This window comes from Rhineura floridana, chromosome 4 (assembly GCF_030035675.1).
Source record: "Rhineura floridana isolate rRhiFlo1 chromosome 4, rRhiFlo1.hap2, whole genome shotgun sequence".
NCBI classification, from domain to species: domain Eukaryota; kingdom Metazoa; phylum Chordata; class Lepidosauria; order Squamata; family Rhineuridae; genus Rhineura; species Rhineura floridana.
In genome coordinates this window covers 57359792-57378957 of record NC_084483.1, presented here as the reverse complement: position 1 = coordinate 57378957, position 19166 = coordinate 57359792, and the positions used below count along the sequence as shown (strand labels likewise).

At 41.6% G+C, this 19166-nt stretch overlaps 1 protein-coding gene and 1 long non-coding RNA gene across 4 annotated transcripts in view; one reads left to right on the top strand and one right to left on the bottom strand.

Moving 5' to 3' along the window:
* LOC133383078 (uncharacterized) overlaps window positions 1-18009 on the top strand; it is a 48195-nt gene extending 30186 nt beyond the window's left edge. Inside the window, exons 2-3 of the long non-coding RNA XR_009762165.1 lie at window positions 5870-6244; window positions 17880-18009. This is a non-coding gene — a long non-coding RNA (uncharacterized LOC133383078). The remainder of the gene's footprint in view (window positions 1-5869; window positions 6245-17879) is intronic.
* ADGRB3 (adhesion G protein-coupled receptor B3) overlaps window positions 1-19166 on the bottom strand; it is a 784090-nt gene that overhangs the window by 246999 nt on the left and 517925 nt on the right. The gene's annotated exons all lie outside the window — the stretch shown is intronic.

The window sequence follows — 19166 nt, the reverse complement described above, 5'->3', positions numbered from 1 at the left end:
GTGCTAAGATCTGAAAAAGGTTTCTAAATAAGTTGAGCTGAATGCAAATCAAGAATTCTGCATTATTCCCAATTTTTAGGAGACTTTTAACTGCATCCAGCTGAATACCATTAGAAGCTCCCTTCAGACCTTTGTGCATGAATGTGTGAAAAACTGAGAAGAGCCAGATGTGCATGGGGCAACTGGGGGCAGGGCTTGTGTGCAGGCCCCTGCTCTTCTACACTCTTCTAACCCTTGTGTGTTCAAGCATACACCTGAAGAGGTCTTGACTCCATGATCTACATTTGACATTTTCATGGCAAAAGCATTGCTTCAATTATTTGCAGCATCAGACAAGCTTGAGAAGTTAAGCTCCCCCCACCCCACCCCACCCCAGAAAAAGAAGTACATCTACTGATAAACCAAGTGATTTTTTTTACAGTGGGTTTTTCCCCATTGTGCCAAAAGAAGTCTGTGTTGGGAAAATACAATAACAAGGTCTGGGAGGAGGAGTTTGGAAATTTTGCATGCAGGTATAAAGCTGCGAGATACTCTGTCTCTCGTGCATCTCAATAGGTGGTCACTGCAGATGTTGTGGTTTGAACTTTAGCTTATGGAGCAGCCATTAAGTGACAGTGTAAGACTGGGTTAAGCCATCCTATAAAACATAGTAGAATGTGCTTTATTCAGCTTGGTGATTCATGGCCATGGACCATAAGCTAAAATAGAAGAATATTTTGTCTCTCAGTGAATTTATTCAAACATGACACTTTCTGGTGTAATAATCTAACTGCTTCTTAGTGAGGTTAAGCTTCTTTGAATACCATGGGGTAGAGGACTCACTGTGGTTTCAATGAAAAAGATCTAGTGTGGTGTAATGTTTAGGGTGCTGGGCTATGACCAGCGAGACCAGGGTTCAAATCCCCACTCAGCCAGGAAGCTCACTGGGTGCCCTTGGGCCAGTCACTGTCTTGCAACCTAACCTACTTCACAGGGTTGTTGTGAGGATAAAATAGGGAGGTGAGAACATGCACACTACCTTGAATTTATTGGAGGAAAGATGGGATATATATGTAAAAAATAAACAATAATACATAATTCAGTTGTTGGAACTGGCTTAGAGATGTGTCAAGGGCAACGTTGCCCTATGTTTAACCAGGGCAGGAGGGCAGATTTGTTTGCTCCAAAATCAAGATGTTGATTTCTGTTTTTTCTTAGATAGACATTGCCTGCTTCTCTCACACATTAAGAAAGCTTGTTCTCACCAAATCAACAAATGTTATATATGCCAGAGTTACTTTTCAGATGTGCTGCTCTTCACTGCCTTTGAAGTAAATTGTATTCAGCAGTGTGGCAGTGACCCATGAGGTTTCTACTCTGTGGAAAACACCTATAAATATATTAATGAAAATATATTTTTTTCTCCTTCCCGTCAGCAAAAAGATCAACTCTGTCTTTCTACCTAATGTTCAGGCAGCTGTCTCACACCTTAGCTCTAGAGTCCCAGATGGATGGTGAAATTAGGAATAAATGGACAAAAGGTTTACGTAGCTTTGATTACTGAACTGGCATGCTCAAGATATTATGTCACTCCAAACTCTAAAACAAAAATGTCTCCCAAACCTTGTAAGGCGCAATTCTGTCCATCAGTTACAAAGAGGGGCCAATTCAGAAACGTATTAATGTGATATCATTCTGGAAAAGAATGTAAACCTCCCCATTTTACACAGTTTGCTTTTAGAAGCCCTATGTTTTTATTACTCCCAGTTCTATGCTTTTTGGTTGTATATATATTACAACTAACCCTGAGCTCATCCAGAAGGCAGTAGTTTCAGTCATCGTGTTCGTAATGCATAACTTTGCATTTTCCATTGACAGCAGAGCTTTTTAGCGCTGTTTAATGATAGCAAACTCTAAATCACACACTTGTGAACTGACAAGCTCCAATTTTCTCCAACACTTTTTTGTCATTTCAGTGGATACAGCATGGTCTGAGTGGTGATAAATTGGTTTTTGGTGATTTTTATCTCACATATGGTCCAGATGGAGCACTCTTTCAACGGTGGAATTGTTTAATCGTTCATATTTGTACTCCTGTTGAGGTTTATTTTTATCATAAGCTGTACAGGATTTGGACTGCCTTCTATATTTGCAGAGTGCTTGACAAGATAGGACCTTGAGGCATGAAGAAGACTGCTGGGCATGACATCAATAAGGCACATATGAAAACCAACATAATATGGCTTGTTGTAAATACGACTGGATAAGGGGTTGCATCCAATGTTGCCCTCATGATTCCTTCAGAACAAGGATTTAAGCTTGTGCAACAGAGCTCTCCTCCTCTACTCTCCTTGCAAAGTCCTGCATGCTCCCCAAATCTGCTCTGGAAGGTGGGGGGGGCTGAACAGATTAAGGGGACATGGGGGAACACTCTGTTCCACATCTGTAAAACCTTGCACTGGTGGAATGAATTTGTTGGATACTGCCCTTGGAGTCTAGAGCTCTCAACACATGAAAGTAAGTTTTCCATCATTAAATTAATTGCACACCAGGTGCTTGGTAGTGGAAAGCTCTGCCTATACCAGGGAATTAAAGATGCCAAACATGAATGCAACTTCTACTTCTGCACATAACATTGCATATGATTATTTAAAACCATTAATATTTGTGGTGATAACCATTGGGCAAACATGCTTTTTATGCAGGGGAGGCAGGGGAAAATGAGATGACAGCTGGCTCTGATGGGGGCAACTTAATACTATTTGTGTTTGATTTTAGTATGAAAATAAAAAAATATTATATATTTATTTCCATAGCTGGGAATCTGCAAACACAGAGTAGGAAAGACAGAGAAATAAAAAGAAAGAAAAAAAGAAAGGAGTGACTTAACCGTTTTTGGCCACGTGACATGCATGCACACCATACCCAGCACAAATAAACCAGAGCTTGGAAAAGTTACATTTTTGAACTACAACTCCCATCAGCCCAATCTAGTGGCCATGCTGGCTGGGGCTGATGGGAGTTGTAGTTCAAAAAAGTAACTTTTCCAAGCTCTGAAATAAACGCACACATACAGACTACACAAACATCCACATGCACATCCACATTTCCATAGCTGGGAATCTGCAAACACAGAGTAGGAAAGACAGAGAAATAAAAAGAAAGAAAAAAAGAAAGGAGTGACTTAACCGTTTTTGGCCACGTGACATGCATGCACACCATACCCAGCACAAATAAACCAGAGCTTGGAAAAGTTACATTTTTGAACTACAACTCCCATCAGCCCAATCTAGTGGCCATGCTGGCTGGGGCTGATGGGAGTTGTAGTTCAAAAAAGTAACTTTTCCAAGCTCTGAAATAAACGCACACATACAGACTACACAAACATCCACATGCACATCCACACAACATACAGTCTCTCCCCCCCCCAAACACCACACACATCCTATTAAAGTGCTGGGCTGAGGGTTTAAACTTTTCCTCAATCCACCACTGAGATGGAGTGAGTTCTCCATCAGTCCTGAGCTGAGATGAGAGGTCTGCTCTCAGCTGAGCACTGCAATGGACATTCAAACCATCCCACCACAGTGCTGGACTTGGTGGAGAGGTTTAACTCTCTTCAGAAAGCCCAGGGCTGTGATGGGGCAGTTTCCTCCCCCTTGCAGCACTGTGATGGGGAGGAAGATAAGGGCTGGCAGGTCACTAAAATATGTTTTGCAGGTCTGAACTAGTCAATGGTCCATGAGTGTACTGCCTTTGCCATAGGTGGTAAACGGTAAAGCTGAGGGCAGAATCCTATCCCTGCTAATAAGTCATTTCATTGGGTGAAAAGCACTTATTTCACTGGGTGAGAAGCACATGTTCAATGCAACATTAGCTCAAGAATTTACAGAGAGATAGCAACCTGATACCCAGTTTTGCTACATATTTATTTAGCTATAGGAGGGGCCATCAACACAACAATGGGTGGTATCAAATGATAATCCTACTCAGAGCGGATCCATTGAAGTTAATCGACATGGCTAATTTGATTCATTAATTTTAATGGGTTTACTCTAGGGATGGAATCCTCTCCTTTTTTACATTTTGTTTTTAAGTGTGGCCCCCTGTGGTCATTAATGATCTGATTCCTTTTTCCTCTGATACCTTTTCATATTTATGATCTTTTTTTTTTTGCTTTGCTTTGCTTTGCGGAGAATTGTTGATATTATAATTGCTATTTATTCATGAGTCTCCACATTTGAAGAGCTCACATAGAAAATATATCAATTAAAGTATCACTCACACTATCAATGATTTCTAAGTGAATTTTTTTTAAAAATCAGAAAAAAAGAAAGAATTGGAAACCAGAGTTGCTACTTCAAAATTCTTTCCGCAAAGATAAGAGAATATCAGAAATAATAATTAATCCAATGGCAAATCCGATTACTGCACAAACAGAACCCATCAGTAGTCTAATCTGAGCAGGACTTAGTTGCACACAACCCAATATTCTTTTTAAGTAGTCTTGTTGTGACTGAGGTAAAATTCCTGTAAAGAGCAAATAAAAAGTGAATTTCTTGGTTGCAGATGATGGGAGGGAAAGTGACAAAAGAACAAAATGAGAAGTGGAGCTGAGGGAGGGTAAGATAATGAAACAGGTTGCTGTTATTAAGTAATAATAACAGGATTATAGTTCTTTTCAAGTGATTCACATATACTTTGCTAGATATTCTTACAACAGCCCTGCTGAGCTTAAGAAACAGTGCTTGTTTAAGGTCACCTAGTGAGTTCATGGCTGGTGAGATTTAAACAGGGGACTTTGCAGTTTAGGGTCAATCCAACTCACCTTTCTGCTGGGCTGGGGTGAATTGGATGCTGTAGAGTGTGCCGCTGGGAACGGCCAGCGCAGTGGACAGAGGGCCAGCAGAAGCCCTGAAAATGGGGGTGTTCCAGAGGCATGGCGGGGCAGATCCGCAGGGGGGGGACTTACACAAGATACCTATTGTGTTCAGATCCTTCCCCTGGGTCCCAATCCCCCTGCAAACTTCACTGGCCACAAGGGAGTGCTTACTCCCCAGTAGGCCTGTTTGCCAGAGCCAGCACTTCCTGGCTGGCCCGTGCATGCGGCTCCCAATGGAGTCCGCATTCAGCTGGGCCGGTGGCTCCCAAACAGGAGGAGGATCCCGAGGAGCTTTCTGCTGGCTTCTCCTCTGCTGGCTTCTCGGCAGTTGGATTGCTCTGCCCCACTCTTAAAGCACAATCTCATGCATTTTAACTCCAAGGTACTTCACACTGAGTTCAACAGGAATTTCTCCCAAGTCAGTGTCCATAGGATTGCAGCCTTACAGTGAACACCTAAGCACACTTACTAGGGAGTAAATCCCATTGAACTTGGTTACTTCTGAGTCAACACATATACACAGAAATGCTGTATACTGCAACTTGTACAAACAAACAACAACAAATCTTTAAATAATTAGGAGCAGGAGACGATCTAAGGAGGCATTTGGACCCTTGGATGACAACAGTAGTGTAGAGGTAAATTCAAAGTGCAGGGTCCCTTCATGATACTCATGCCGTGCCCCCTCACAGGTATTCCCCCTCACAGCCACAACTCCTAAGATGAAACAATAAAATGTGCTTTAAATCTCTTACTTTGGGGTACTTTTCTTTAGTGATGCATTGCAATAATCAATGCAGATCGCCAATTCAGAGAGCCCCCTTCAGCCCAAGTTCTCCCCTCCCCTCCCTCTTTTACCACTTTCCCTTGCTTGCTTGCTCCCATCTCCCCACTCCTCAATCCTTTCCACGGGCACCTTCTCTTGCAACAATAGATGTCTTTAGGAACCAATCAGCATGTGTGTTAGCTGCTGATTTGATTTATTTCACTTTGATTGGCTCTGAACAGCATGAAAGGTGACTGGAGACATAAGGACCCTGCTGTGACCCTGCTTCCAAAAAAGTAGGACCCTGGACAACTACACCCCTGGATGACAAGGGAATCAAAGGTGTGATAAAAGAAGATAAGGAGATTGCAGGGAAGCTGAATGAATCCTTTGCATATGTCTTCACAGCAGAAGATATAGGACAAATCCCTGTGCCTGAACTATTTTTTGCAGAAAGGGAGTCACCAGATCTGGATGGCATCCACCCGAGACTTCTCAAAGAACTCAAATGTGAAATTCCTGATCTTCTGACAAAAATATGTAACTTGTATTTAAGATCTGCCTCCATACCTGTGGGTGTAGCAGTGAACACACTGGAGGGATCCTGGAAATTACAGGTCAGTTAGCTTAATATCTGTTCTGGGAAAACTGGTGGAAAGCATTGTTAAAGAAAAAATAATCAAGCATATAGAAAAGTGAGCATTGCTGAAGAAGAACTAGCATGGCTTCTGCAAGGTTAAGTCCTGACTCATTAACTTATTAGAATTATTTGCATCAACAAGCATATAGGTAGAGGTGATCCAGCTAACATAGTGTACTTGGACTTTCAAGTTTCAAAAAGGTATCTCACAAAAGACAGCTGAATAAGCTCAGCAGTCATTGGAATAAGTGGAAAGGTCTTCTTGAGGATCAGGAACTGGCTAAGAAACAGGAAGCACAGTATAAATAAATGGACAGTTCTCCCAGTGGAGGGATGTAGAAAGTGGAGTCCCCCAAGGATCGGTACTGGGACCAGTGCTTTTTCACTTGTTCATAAATGATCTAGAGTTAGGGTTGAGCAGTGAGGCGGCCAAGTTTGCTGAGTTGTGAAAACAAAATGGGATTGTGAACAGCTCCAAAAGGACCTCTCCAAACTTAGTGAATGGGTGGAAAAATGGCAAATGCAATTCAGTGTAAACAAATGTAAATGATGCATGTGGGGACAAAAAAAATCTTAATTTCACATATACACTCATGGGGTTTGAACTGGTGGTGAATGAACCTTGGGGTCGTAGTGGATAGCTCAACAAAGATGTTGGCCCAGTGTGTGGCAGTCGTGAAAAAGGCAAACACCACGCTAGGGTTCATTAGAAAATGAATTGTAAATAAATCTGCTGGTGTCATAATGCCATTATGGAGGCAGTGATAGGCTGGAAGTGGACAAAAAAACTGAAGCTGAATCCTGAAAAGACAAAGCTGTTGTGTGTTCCAAGTTTGTGAGTCCACGAGAAGGAAAGATGGCCTCTTCTGGATGGGGTTGAACTCCCTGGAAGGAGCAGGTTCTTAGGTTGGGGGTATTCCTCGATCCAACATTGACACTGGAGGCTCGGGTGGCCTCATGGCTAGGAGTGCCTATCTCCAGCTATGGTTGGTTCACCCCTTTTGGCCAGAGATGGCAACAGTACCCCATTCTCTGGTAACTTCCAGATGGATTATTGCAATGCGGGGCTGTCCTTGAAGAAGACCCAGAAACTTCAACTGGTCCAAAATGGAGCAGCTAGATTACTGGCTGGGGTTGCTTTTAGAACTCATATAACCTCTGTTCTAAAACAATTGCATTGGTTGCCAGTTTGTTTCCAGTCCCAACTAAGGGGCTCTTGTTAGTGTTTAAAGCCCTAAACATCTGTTTCCTTCTCTACAGACCCTCTTGGGTGTTAAGATCAGCAGAGAGGGCCTTCTTGGTAGTTCCACCACCCTCAGAAGTATGATATACATGTTTTCAGAACACTCCCTATTCTTGTGCTTGAAATTAGTTTTAATTCTTTTTAATATTGTATTTTAGATTTTGTAACCCGCCCTGAAGCCTACTGATGATGAAGTTATAAATCATCATCATCATCAGTGTGACCACATTTGGAATACTGTGTACAGTTCTGGTCGTCTCACCTCAAAAAAGATATAGTGTTGGAAAAGGTTGAGGAAAGAGCAACAAAAATTATTAAGGAAATGGAGATACTCCCCTATGAGGAAAGCCTGCAGTATCTGGGCCTTTTTAGTTTAGAGCAAAAGGCAAGTAAGAGGTGATGTGATGACAGAAGTGTATAATATTATGCATGGCATGGAGCATGTGGATAGAGAAAAGTTTTTTTCTCTTTTGCATAACTCTAGAACTCATGGACATCCAATGAAGCTAAATGTTGGAAGATTCAAACAGGCAAAAACAAGTACTTCTTCACGCAGGATATAGTTAAACTTTGGAATCCACAAGCAGTGATGGCCCCCAACTGGTATGACTCTAAACGAGGATTAGACAAATTCATGAAAGATAAGGTTATCAATGGCTCCTAGCCATGATGGCTATGCTTTCCCTCCACAGTTAGAGTTAGTGTGCATCTAAACACCAGTTGCAGGAAACGCAAGGGGGGAGAGTGCTGTTGCACTCAGGTCCTGCTTGTGAGCTTCCCATAGGCATCTGATTGGCCACTGTAAACACAGCATGCTGGACTAGATGGGTCATTGACCTGATCCACCAGGTTGTTCTTATGTTCTTATAAATGATACATATTATTTCTGCATAATTGAATTTGCTTCTGCTGGAAGTGAGGGTTAAAGACAGTGAAGCCTCATTCCATGACCAGAAAATCATGCTAAGCTTCTCTCTCCCACCACCTCTAATCTCTTTTACCAAGTATTTCCCGTGTCCTTTCAAATCTACCTTCAAAAATGGGCTAAAAAAAACAAAAAACAGAACACCTTGCTTTTATGAAAAAAGGATGCTTAATTCTGCATCCACTGTCCTTGCACTATCCTGCGAGGATATGGCTTTCAACATTATTGCTTAATTATGTGATTACGGTTTTGTTGTATATTTGGCTATGATTAATAATTTTATCTCTTTGTGATAAGAGTTATGCATGTTGTTATGATAATAATAAAATAATAAAGGTGAAAAAATCTGCATCTACTCCGTAGCTTCCTTAGGAACTGAACGGCACTGCACATATTCTAACTGCCCCTGATGGGAAAAAGGCAGGACTGCCAAAAATGTCAACCAAGACCCTCAGAAGTTTGGAGAACGGTTAAAAAGCACAATTAAGCAGCTTGAAATTTCATACCTTTTCACCCACTCTCACATCATTTAAATTGCTGAGAACACTGCTGATCTGACTGCAGATTTACTGAGAGTGGCATATGTAGTTGTACTGGCACAATTCTGGGAAGGGAGTATTGGAAGTGGGGGCAGGAGCAACTCCTGTTTGGGTTCTTTTGTTTGTATTCCAGAAGGGAGATAGAATTAGGGTCCTCCAGCTGGCTAGGCTTGACTACCTTTACCTGTGCTGTTCTCTGCCTAACTTCCTTCTGTTGTAGACTGATATGCTCAGGGAAGCTTATCTGCCCCTCCTTCCTTTGTTCTCTTCTTCAACTGTCCGAGAAGAGAGGAGACATCTTTGTCTTTGCGCTCTCTCCTGAGCCATGAGAGCAATACCCACGTCTGGGGATTGTGCCTTCAACTTAGTTAGAACTAGGTATGCCTTCCCTATCTACTATGTATTTCTACAAATAAAGTAGCTTTTCTTATTTTACTAATTCTTAAGTTTCAGTGATCTACATGCAGGGTAAAAGCCTGCTACTTAGGTAAATACACACACTGGCACACACGCATCTCAGACCACTGACGATCACTGCCTATACAAATTTCCATAACAGGGACACTCTTCCTCAAAATAATAGTTGTTCAGGGTATAGCAAAAACAGCAAAGACAAGGGATTGACCTCAACCAGGGGCCAAATTTGAGTTTATCAATACGATTAAACAGCCCAACACATTTTGACAAGTGTCTTTATTAGGGGTGACTGTAGACATGAGTTGACATGAATAAAAAGTAAAGTTAGTATAAGTTAGTATAAGAACACTACCACCATACTGGAATAACACTCTTGGGGAAAAAATCTTCAGAGTTAAAAAGGTATAAAGTAAAAAGCTGATATGCAGTGCTTAAAGTTTTTTTTTTTACAATCATGCGGTATATAAATTTTAATTAAAAAACCCCCACCCTATTGTCAGTGGTGGCTAGTGCCCCCTGGGACTGATAGCGCAGAAGGCGATTCACAGTGCAGCAAATGCGAGGTGGAGCCAGTTAATTCTAGTGTTGTCCTCCTCCCTGCTGCACACTGCAAGGGCAAAAGTGAGACTAAAGAGGGGGAGGAAGCTGACAGGCAGGGCCACCCCCTGGAAGGGGTTGTAAGTAGGAAGGCAGGCAGGTGAGGACATACTTAGGTCAGTGGGGCACTGCCCTATTTTCCCTAATGGAGCAACCTCCACTGGCTATTGTAATATTCAGGCATTCTCTTCCATGGGATTGTAATTGTGAAGAGGAAAAGAGTGGGGGCATGCCTCCTGTCTTCACCCCCACCATCATATCACAGTTTGTGCTCCCCACACCATCCATGCATGGAGAGGGGGAGAGAGAAGGTTTGAACAGGGGAACCAACTGTATGCACTGTATGAAGAGGCTCCCCTCTTTAGATCTTCTCTCCATGCATGCACAGTGTGGGAGGCAGGGCTGGTAGGAAACATGATAGTGGAGGGTGGGGGAGCAGGTGTGCCCCCCCCCTGTAACTATAATAATGTGGAGGAGAATGCCTGAAGGGAACGGTAGATTCCTTTGTATAGATGTGTTTGTAGATTCATTTCTAAATATGTGTTTTGTGTTTGTGTCTGGGTGTAAAATCCATGACATTCGTACCAGGGTGCAATACCACCAGTGCAGCTTTTTAAGGGAATTTTCCTTAATACTTGTAGTCATTTGGATGTGCAAAAATGATTCCAGACATTTTGATCCATCTCCACTCCCAAACCAGCTTCCCATTAATGCCTTTACTGCAAGTGGAGGAGAATGTCAGTTCCAACAAAATTATGAAAATGTGAGATACCCGGCCCTTAGAGGAAGTAACAGACCCCTCCACCAAACTCTCAAAGGCTAAGAACCTTGTTTAAAATCATATTGTAAATCTTCTGGATGACCAACTAGGTAACAGGGCTCCCACTCAGCACTTTCCACAGTTAGGCTTCAGACATTGGATTCCCTTGATGAAGATATTGATAAATGAATGATTTTCAAACAACCTTCCACACTTAAAATGAGATAGATACTACTTATTTATTACTTTATTTCATTTATTAAAAGCCTCCTTCTTCTGGATTATATTCTCCAAGTGTACAGCAGGGCCTCGCTTTATGGCGATTTGCTTTACAGTGCTTTGTTAATGCGGCAGTCTCAATTAGATGCAATTAGACTAAAGCCCCACTCATATGGTGCTTGTTCTGCTTTTACGGTGGTTTTCGGGTGTCGAGCACCATTCTATTCAATGAGTTCTGCTTTTCAGCGGTTTTTGCTTTTCAGTGGGGGTCCGGAACGTAACCCGCCATGAGTGGGGCCCTACTGTACTCAGAGTAATCAAGTCCAGTGCATCATAAGCTAGTTCATTTTTGTGTACTGATTATTTATTTATGTCCCCAATGAAGATACTTGTCAAAATGCATTGGACAATATAATCATATTTTTAAAAACCGTCTCTTCTGTTATCAGCTTGATGTTAATTTCCAACTTTGCTTTTTTCTGGCCTTCTTTCATGCTGCCCTTCTTTCACTTCTGAAGGTATGGCACATGATTATTCCACTACAATCACACATAAATTGAAAGTCTTCATGGATAAACTAAGCATATCAGAACTCTAAATTTAAGACATAACTGAATGAGCCCCTTTATTAAACTACACAGAGAAACAAATGGCATTATGAGGAAGTCAATTAAAAATTGGATAGTTAGATAGGAAAACAAGGCTGAATATATGAGATTGTCTCTAAATACTGGAAAATATTGTTGTTTGATGAATTGGTCAAGTTATGTTCTATTTGCTGTTTACGAAAGTGTGCATTCTATCTGCCATTAATTATCTTTTCATTGAGCAACTCTTGAAAAGTTTTGGGAAAAGCCACGGCCCCTTCGAACACATTTTTAAAACAATGACCTGGAGCATTGTCACAACTACTTTAAAAATACACGAGAAGCTAGAAATCATGGTATACCCTGAGCATGCCCCCTTCTCTGCAACAGAATGAGAAAGTGTGGCAGCAGAATGTTTCTGAATCAATTAAATTTCTCCTATTGTTGGCTTCAAGGGCAAAGCCAACCATCAAACTACTACAAGATGGCTGTATGGAGACAGATGTTGATGTTATTTATACAAATGCCAAATTTGCAGAAGAACACAAAGGCTAATTACAGTCTTAAATACCCCAAACAATGGAGTAACAAACTGGATAAGAAACCTATTTTACATTTGCACACTGGATAAAAGCACAACTAACCTTTTTAGATAAAAATTATATTTATAATTAGTTGGTTTTTCTGACCCCCCTTTTTTCCGGACACCACACTTTAAGAAGGATGCAGACAAACTGGAACGGGTTCAAAGGAGGGCAGTGAGGATGATCAGGGGACTGGAAACAAAGCCCTATGAGGAGCGTCTGAAAGAACTGGGCATGTTTAGCCTTGAGAAGAGGAGAGAAGAGAAGAGAAGACTGAGTGGAGATATGACAGCACTCTACAAGTACTTGAAAGGCTGTCACACAGAGGAGGGCCAGGATCTTTTTTCGATCATTCCATAGTGCAGGACACGGACTAATGGGCTCAAGTTACAGGAAGCCAGATAACAACTGACCATCAGGAAAAATGTCTTGACTGTTAGAGTAGTACGACAATGGAACCAATTACCAAGGGAGGTGGTGGGCTTTCCAACACTGAAGGTATTCAAGAGGCAGCTGGACAGCCACCTATTGGGTATGCTTTAATTTAGATTCCTGCATTGAGCAGGGGGTTGGACTCGATGGCCTTATAGGCCCCTTCCAACTCTACTATTCTATGATTCTATGATTATTTTCTTTTCTATAAGGTTCTGCAGCACCCACCCACCATTCATACTGTTGTTCATTTGGAACCAAATTGACTTTTATTCAGTCTGGTCTCTGGGTCCAGAGTAAAAAAATTCTCTACTAGCAAAACATAGCAAGTTCTTTCTGAACTTACTTGAGCATTTGGTATCATTTTTTATTTTCCGGGTGTGAGGAAGAGGCTTGAATGTCTTGAAGACTCCTTGAATTAACAGATAAGAATGTAAGAAGAGCCTGCTAGATCAGGCAAATGGCCCATCTAGTCCAGCATCCTGTTCTTACAGTGGCCAGCCAGTTGCTCATGGGAAACCTACAAGCAGGACTTGAACACAAAATTACTCCCCCCTCTTCTGGGTTCCAGCAACTGGTATTCAAAAGCAAACTGCCTCCGACCATGGAGACAGAGCATAGCCATCATAGCTAATAACAACTGATAGTCTTATCCTCCATGAATTTATCTAGTCCTCTTTTAAAGCCATCCAAGTTGGTGGCCATTACTACCTTCTGTGGGAACGAATTCCATAATTTAACTATGTGCTGTGTGAAGAAGTATTTTCTTTTGTCCGTCCTGAATCATCCAACATTCAGCTTCATTGGATGTCCACAGTTCTAACGTTATGAGAGAGGGAGAAAAATCCACACTCTCCATGCCATTCATAATATTATATCACTTCTATCATATCACTGCTTACTTGCCTTTTCTCTAACCTTTTCTCATAGGGGTGTTGCTCCATTCCCTTCATCATTTTGGTTGCCCTTTTCTAAACCTTTTCCAATTCTACAATTCTTTTTTCAGGTGAGGCGACCAGAACTGTACATAATATTCCAAATGCGGTTGCACCATAGATTTGTCTAACAGCATGATATCAGTATTATTATTTTCAGTTCCTTTCTCTAGCATGGAATTTGCCTTTTCCACAGCTGCTGCACACTGTGCCAACATCTCCATTGAGTTATCCACTACAACCCTATGGTCTCATTTCTGAACAGACAGTGCCAGTTCATACACCATGAGCACATATGTGAAATTAAGGGGTTTTTTTGCCCTGGCATGCATCATTATACAGTTTACCTTGAATTGCATTTGCCATTTTACCAACCACTCACTCAGTTTGGAGAGATCAAAAAAAGTTTTTATCCAGTGTGTTTGTGGAATGTATTGTGGGCATTCCTATATTATGTTTTTTAAAAGTGCTCTGTACCTTTCTTTGCTGCAGCAAACCCAATCCATAATGGTGTTCACAGAGTATATTTCAATGCATATCTATCTATTTATCTTCCAAGTAATGCTGAATTTCACATTTCTAGCTCAGGGACTGAATTGTTTGAAGTTAGCTTTCAGGGCTGCATGCCGTTTCCAGTCTGTTTACCAGCCATAATATATCCCCATGGTATAGTCTCACCATCTGCCTTACATTTTAAAAGGAAGTCTTGCAAAGAAACATTTCCCTGGATCATTCATTTCTCAATAAATGCCCCTCAAACCCCTGTCCAGCATCATCAGTGATGGGTCAGCGGCTGACCCTTCATCAGTGATGGGTAAGTGGCTTATTGAGTTGGCCCCAAGTCTAGTGAATTTACTTTGCTCGTTTCCTCAGCTGTCCTTTCCCAATCACATTAGACATGACAGATAGTCCTGCAAGTCGGGGGATACATATGAAAGCAGAGCTTTCTCGTTTTCTCTCTCCCTGCTTCTCACATGAGAACTCACTTTAAGCCTCTTTCCAGACTTCCCACAGATATTACTCAGCTTCACCATGCAGACAGAGAATGGGGATTCTTCACTGAAGTTTAGTTACATAATGGTTTCATAATGCAAAAAATAGCAACATTGTGTCTGGCCTTACTGGTTGTTTTCCAGGCCCAATTCAAGGTGTTGGTTCTGACCTTTAAAACCCTATACGGTTTCGGCCCAGTCTATCTGAAGGAGCGCCTCCAACATCATCAGGGCTGCTGCTCAACAAGATCAGCCTCAAAAGGCTTTCTCTCTATCCCACCAGTTAAAACAGCTAGACTGGTGAGAACTAGGGAGAGGGCTTTTTCAGTTGTGGCCCCCACTTTGTGGAATTCCCTCCCAAATGATCTCCGCCATGCCCCCTCTATGATGAGCTTCTGCCAGGCCTTGAAGACCTGGCTCTTCAGGCAGGCTTTTGGGGTGGGTTAGGTTTTATTATTATTGTTGAAATTTTTAATGTTTTAATGTATTTGTATGTTTTTATTTTGTACGTCGCCCAGAGTGGCTGGTCAGCTAGCCAGATGGGCGACTAATAAATTTAATAAAATAAATAAATAAATAATTTTTTGTTCATACAGTTACTCCTAGGCAGACAGAAGACTCCATGTAAGAGATGCTAGGAAAGTTGTTACCTGTTATAAACAGGCACAATTGGTATATTACTGCATTGGTGTAAAACCAGCGTATGATAGTGCATTCCCATTCCAGTCTGGCAATGTCTAGATTGAGGCCCACCAGATGTTGCTGGATTTCAACTCTCATCAGCCCCAGCCAGCATGGTCAAAGGCCAGGGATGACAGGAGATGGAGTCCAGCAACATCTGACAGGTCACAGGTTTCCCACCTCTGGTTTAGATGGAGGAATCAGAGAGGCAGGCTGAATGAAATGGTTCTTTCCTTCAGATATGGTGTTTGGCCACAATGAAAGTGATGCTGTCATAGCATTGGCTCTGCCTACATGGTTCCTTCAACTAGATGTTACCAGAGCACCACAGGAAGTGGCCCCCAGTCTACGTTGGTAATGTATGGGAAACTGCTGGACTATCCTGAGCCCTGCATCTTTTGCGCTAAACCCTAGATCTCCTGCTCCTTTCCCCACTTTTTTCTTTTTTTAAACTTTGCTTACAGGGCAAGTAAGCACAATGTAAAGCATAGCACTGGTGAGACCCAAACCACTCGCCATTTAAAATTGTCTAGAGGCATCTATACATATAAATTAGCATATGCATGTTATGCAAATTTGTGTCATGAGTCTATGTGCCTTGCAATACCCTGCTATTCAATATGATATCTAGAGAAGAAAGGCATGGTTCAAGGCAGGGGTGGGCAAACTTTTTTCTGCCAAGGGCCACACTGTCAGGGGCCACTTACCAGTGGTGGGTAGAGTCAAAGCCAGAGCCAATGACTGATGGAACCAGAGACCAAAATGTTCTAGATTAACTAATCTGAAATGAAATCTGCCCTATTTCAGTGTTTACCATGGCTACCTCAGGTTGGAATCCCCAATCCTGTGCAGGTCTATTCAAAAGAAAGCCCCATTGGGTTTAATGGGGTTTGAAAATTTAGGGGTTGACATGACCCCAAGCCTTATTGGGGTACAGGGATTGGACACCCAGTGCTGCTGGCTGCATGGAGTAACAAATCTTGTACCTTCTTCACAGAAGTGCATTGTCTTACTTCAACTATGGCCTTGCCATCATTTCTGCTTCTCACACACTCCAGAGAGAAACACATTTCTGTCCTCCAAACAAGCATTTCCATCATAAGCCAGAGTCCTTTGACCAAGGTTTTCTTCCATTCCATTCCACAGCTTCTGGGGTGATACCCTTCACCATGCACACAAATCTGCTCCCCAAACTGAGCCCATTAACAGTGTTCCTCTCAAATAAGTATACAGATGACTTTTTTAAAAATCACACAAATATTGCTACTGTTCTGGAAAGAAGTGCCAATATTTTTTTTTTCTTTCAGTGTGACACAAACACACATACACATGGCAGAAAACCATCAATTTGTTTTCAGACAGCGGGGTGTGTGTGTCTTTTACCTAAGCTACACAACCAGGAAAAAAACCCAAGTTATTTTTTATCAGTAAAATACTGCCCTTTCCCACTGTCCTGAAACTAGAAAGAGGGAGACAACTTTTAATAAACAGGGAGGAAGGCATTCTGACGGGATGGAAGAATAGGGCACCTTCAGGCAGTGTGTGTGTGTGGCTGCATAAAATGAGATTGGGGGCTCCATATTGCCCACTTCCAGTTTAAAGGGTGGTAAAAAGTATCATTTAGATCAGTGGTGGGGAACCTCTGGCCCATGGACCTAATTAGCCCACCAGACCTCCCCAACTGACCTGTGAGGCTGTCTTGGCCAAGCCATGCCCACCTGACATACATCCTTGTCTGCATTAGGAATGGATAAAAGATTTATGTTGAATTCAGATTTAGCACCAGCGTTTTCAATGGTCTGCACATTCGCAAACTTTGAGGAGCAGCCCTGTTTGCTCTGAACTTCAGCAGCTTTCCCGCACCACTGTATTTTCCCCCCTTGAATATATTGTTTTTATTGATTTTACTCATAGCAGTACAGTGCTCTCGCTCTCTCCCCCTTCTCTGCCACCCCCCCTTGAATAATTCAAGCTCCAGGCAGGGAGGAAGCAAACCAAGCCTATAATAGCAGAGGAGGAGGAGGAGGAGGACAGAAAGCTGCTTTCCTTTCAAAATATAGATAATTCATTTCAAAATATGGTTTCTTTTGAAATATTGACAATTCCTTTTAAAATATTGATAGTTTCTGTCAAAATATTGATAATGTCTTTCAAATACTGATAATTCCTTTCAAAATATCAATCATTTCTTTCTCTGAAGCTCAAACTACAGGTTGCATAGAATACTGTTTTTGCTCCCTCAGTGTTTTATAGGTTTTGCTTGTTTTAAAGCCAAAATTAGTCTGAACAAGCTGTGAGTTAAGGAGGGGGCAGGGTGGATAGAGAGAAGCTGCTTAACTCTTTCCTCTGTAGTTTTTTTAAAACGCAAAACTACTTCATTGAAGCTTTTTTTTTGTACCACTGGGAAAGGTACAGTGAATATACATGGATCTTATGAACAGTATTCAACTAAATAATTGTGTGAATGGAACTGCTTTCAGTTGTACAATTAGACTTTCCCCCTGCACCCACACATCCCACACCATCCCCAGATCTGCTTTAGTGGGTTGGGGGGAACCCCAAGAACAGATTTAGGAAGTGTACAGGGGAAGGAGGGGGGAGAATGTTCACCATAGCACTACATTGAATACAACCCATACATATTATCCAGAATAGGACTGCCATATATCCTACTTTACAGAGGACATTTCTTTATTTGAAGGAGTGTCTGCTCCAAGTCCAGTGGAAAGATGAAGAACCGCAAGAAGGGGAAGCAGCAGCCTTGAATTTGACCACCAGCAGCTAGCAGTGCCTGGACAGCAATCACACAGGTCACCTGGTCAGTCTTCCTCACTATGGTAAGAGCTATTATATTTGTTTAAATTATAATTACTGATAAATTTGCATCTATACATATTCTACCATATGCATATTCTATGCAAATCTGTGCTCTTTTCTTGGCTAGCCTAAACTAGGGTGATATTAGCTTTTTAACAGAAAATACAAGAGGGATAAAATAGTGTTCTGTGTAACATAATTTGAGCCTGAATACCAGTCTAGATGTGAAGCATAAGATTTATAATAATGGTTCCTAACTAAAGAAAGAACAGCTGTGATGTAGGAGGAGGACACAAATTAGATTGGAGCTGCATATCTGGAGGATTTTTTAAACCTTTTCTTAGACTGTAACCTTTTCCTCAGACTGTTTTCCCAATCTACATAGATGCTTTGGGAACAATTTATATCAGGAAAATGGCATGAGGAAATGGGTTATTCCCATCCACCAGCACCATGACTACGATCCATTTGGGACTCTTCTTCCTCACAACTCTTAAAAAAATTAGGACATCCAGTGTTTGGCCTGAGTGAAGTTTTACCTGTGCTTAGCTCTGGAACCTGAGACCCGTGGCAGGACATAGCCCTAGAAGATATGAAACAATAATAAAATTATCTATACATGGGCAGGGTGCCTTTCTCTTACCAGTTGGTAAGTACCAAGAGCACCCAAAGTCTAGCATTTGGAGACCAGGCTTTTGGGTCAGACATTATGCCTCCGAAGTATTTAGCCCTGCCACTTCTGTTTTTGCAAATGAAGCCCTGCAAAGCTTGATTTTTTTTCTTATGAAACCACTCTTGTAGGTGTCACACTCTGGCCTCACTTTTTAATCTGTCCATGCGTTCCCTAGACAACCTGGTTTATCAATGCAGCTTTACATTTGCATTAATATTCTAGAGACAAATATACTGATGCTCTAAAATTATCTCACAACATTTCTTCTGCCACATCCACTTGCGAACCTAATGTGGAAAGTTTGGATATTAGAAATGTTCCATCATTTACCATTTGCAAAATGGATCATACCAGAGAATGAGAGATATCATGCTAAATCATTCCCTTCTTATAAGTTATTTTCTGGTTTTCTTGAAGAGCATTTTGCAATGCATAAAAAGTTTTAGGCCCATGGTTCACATTATGGATTTTTATCCACAGGAGCGCAGGGTGTAAATG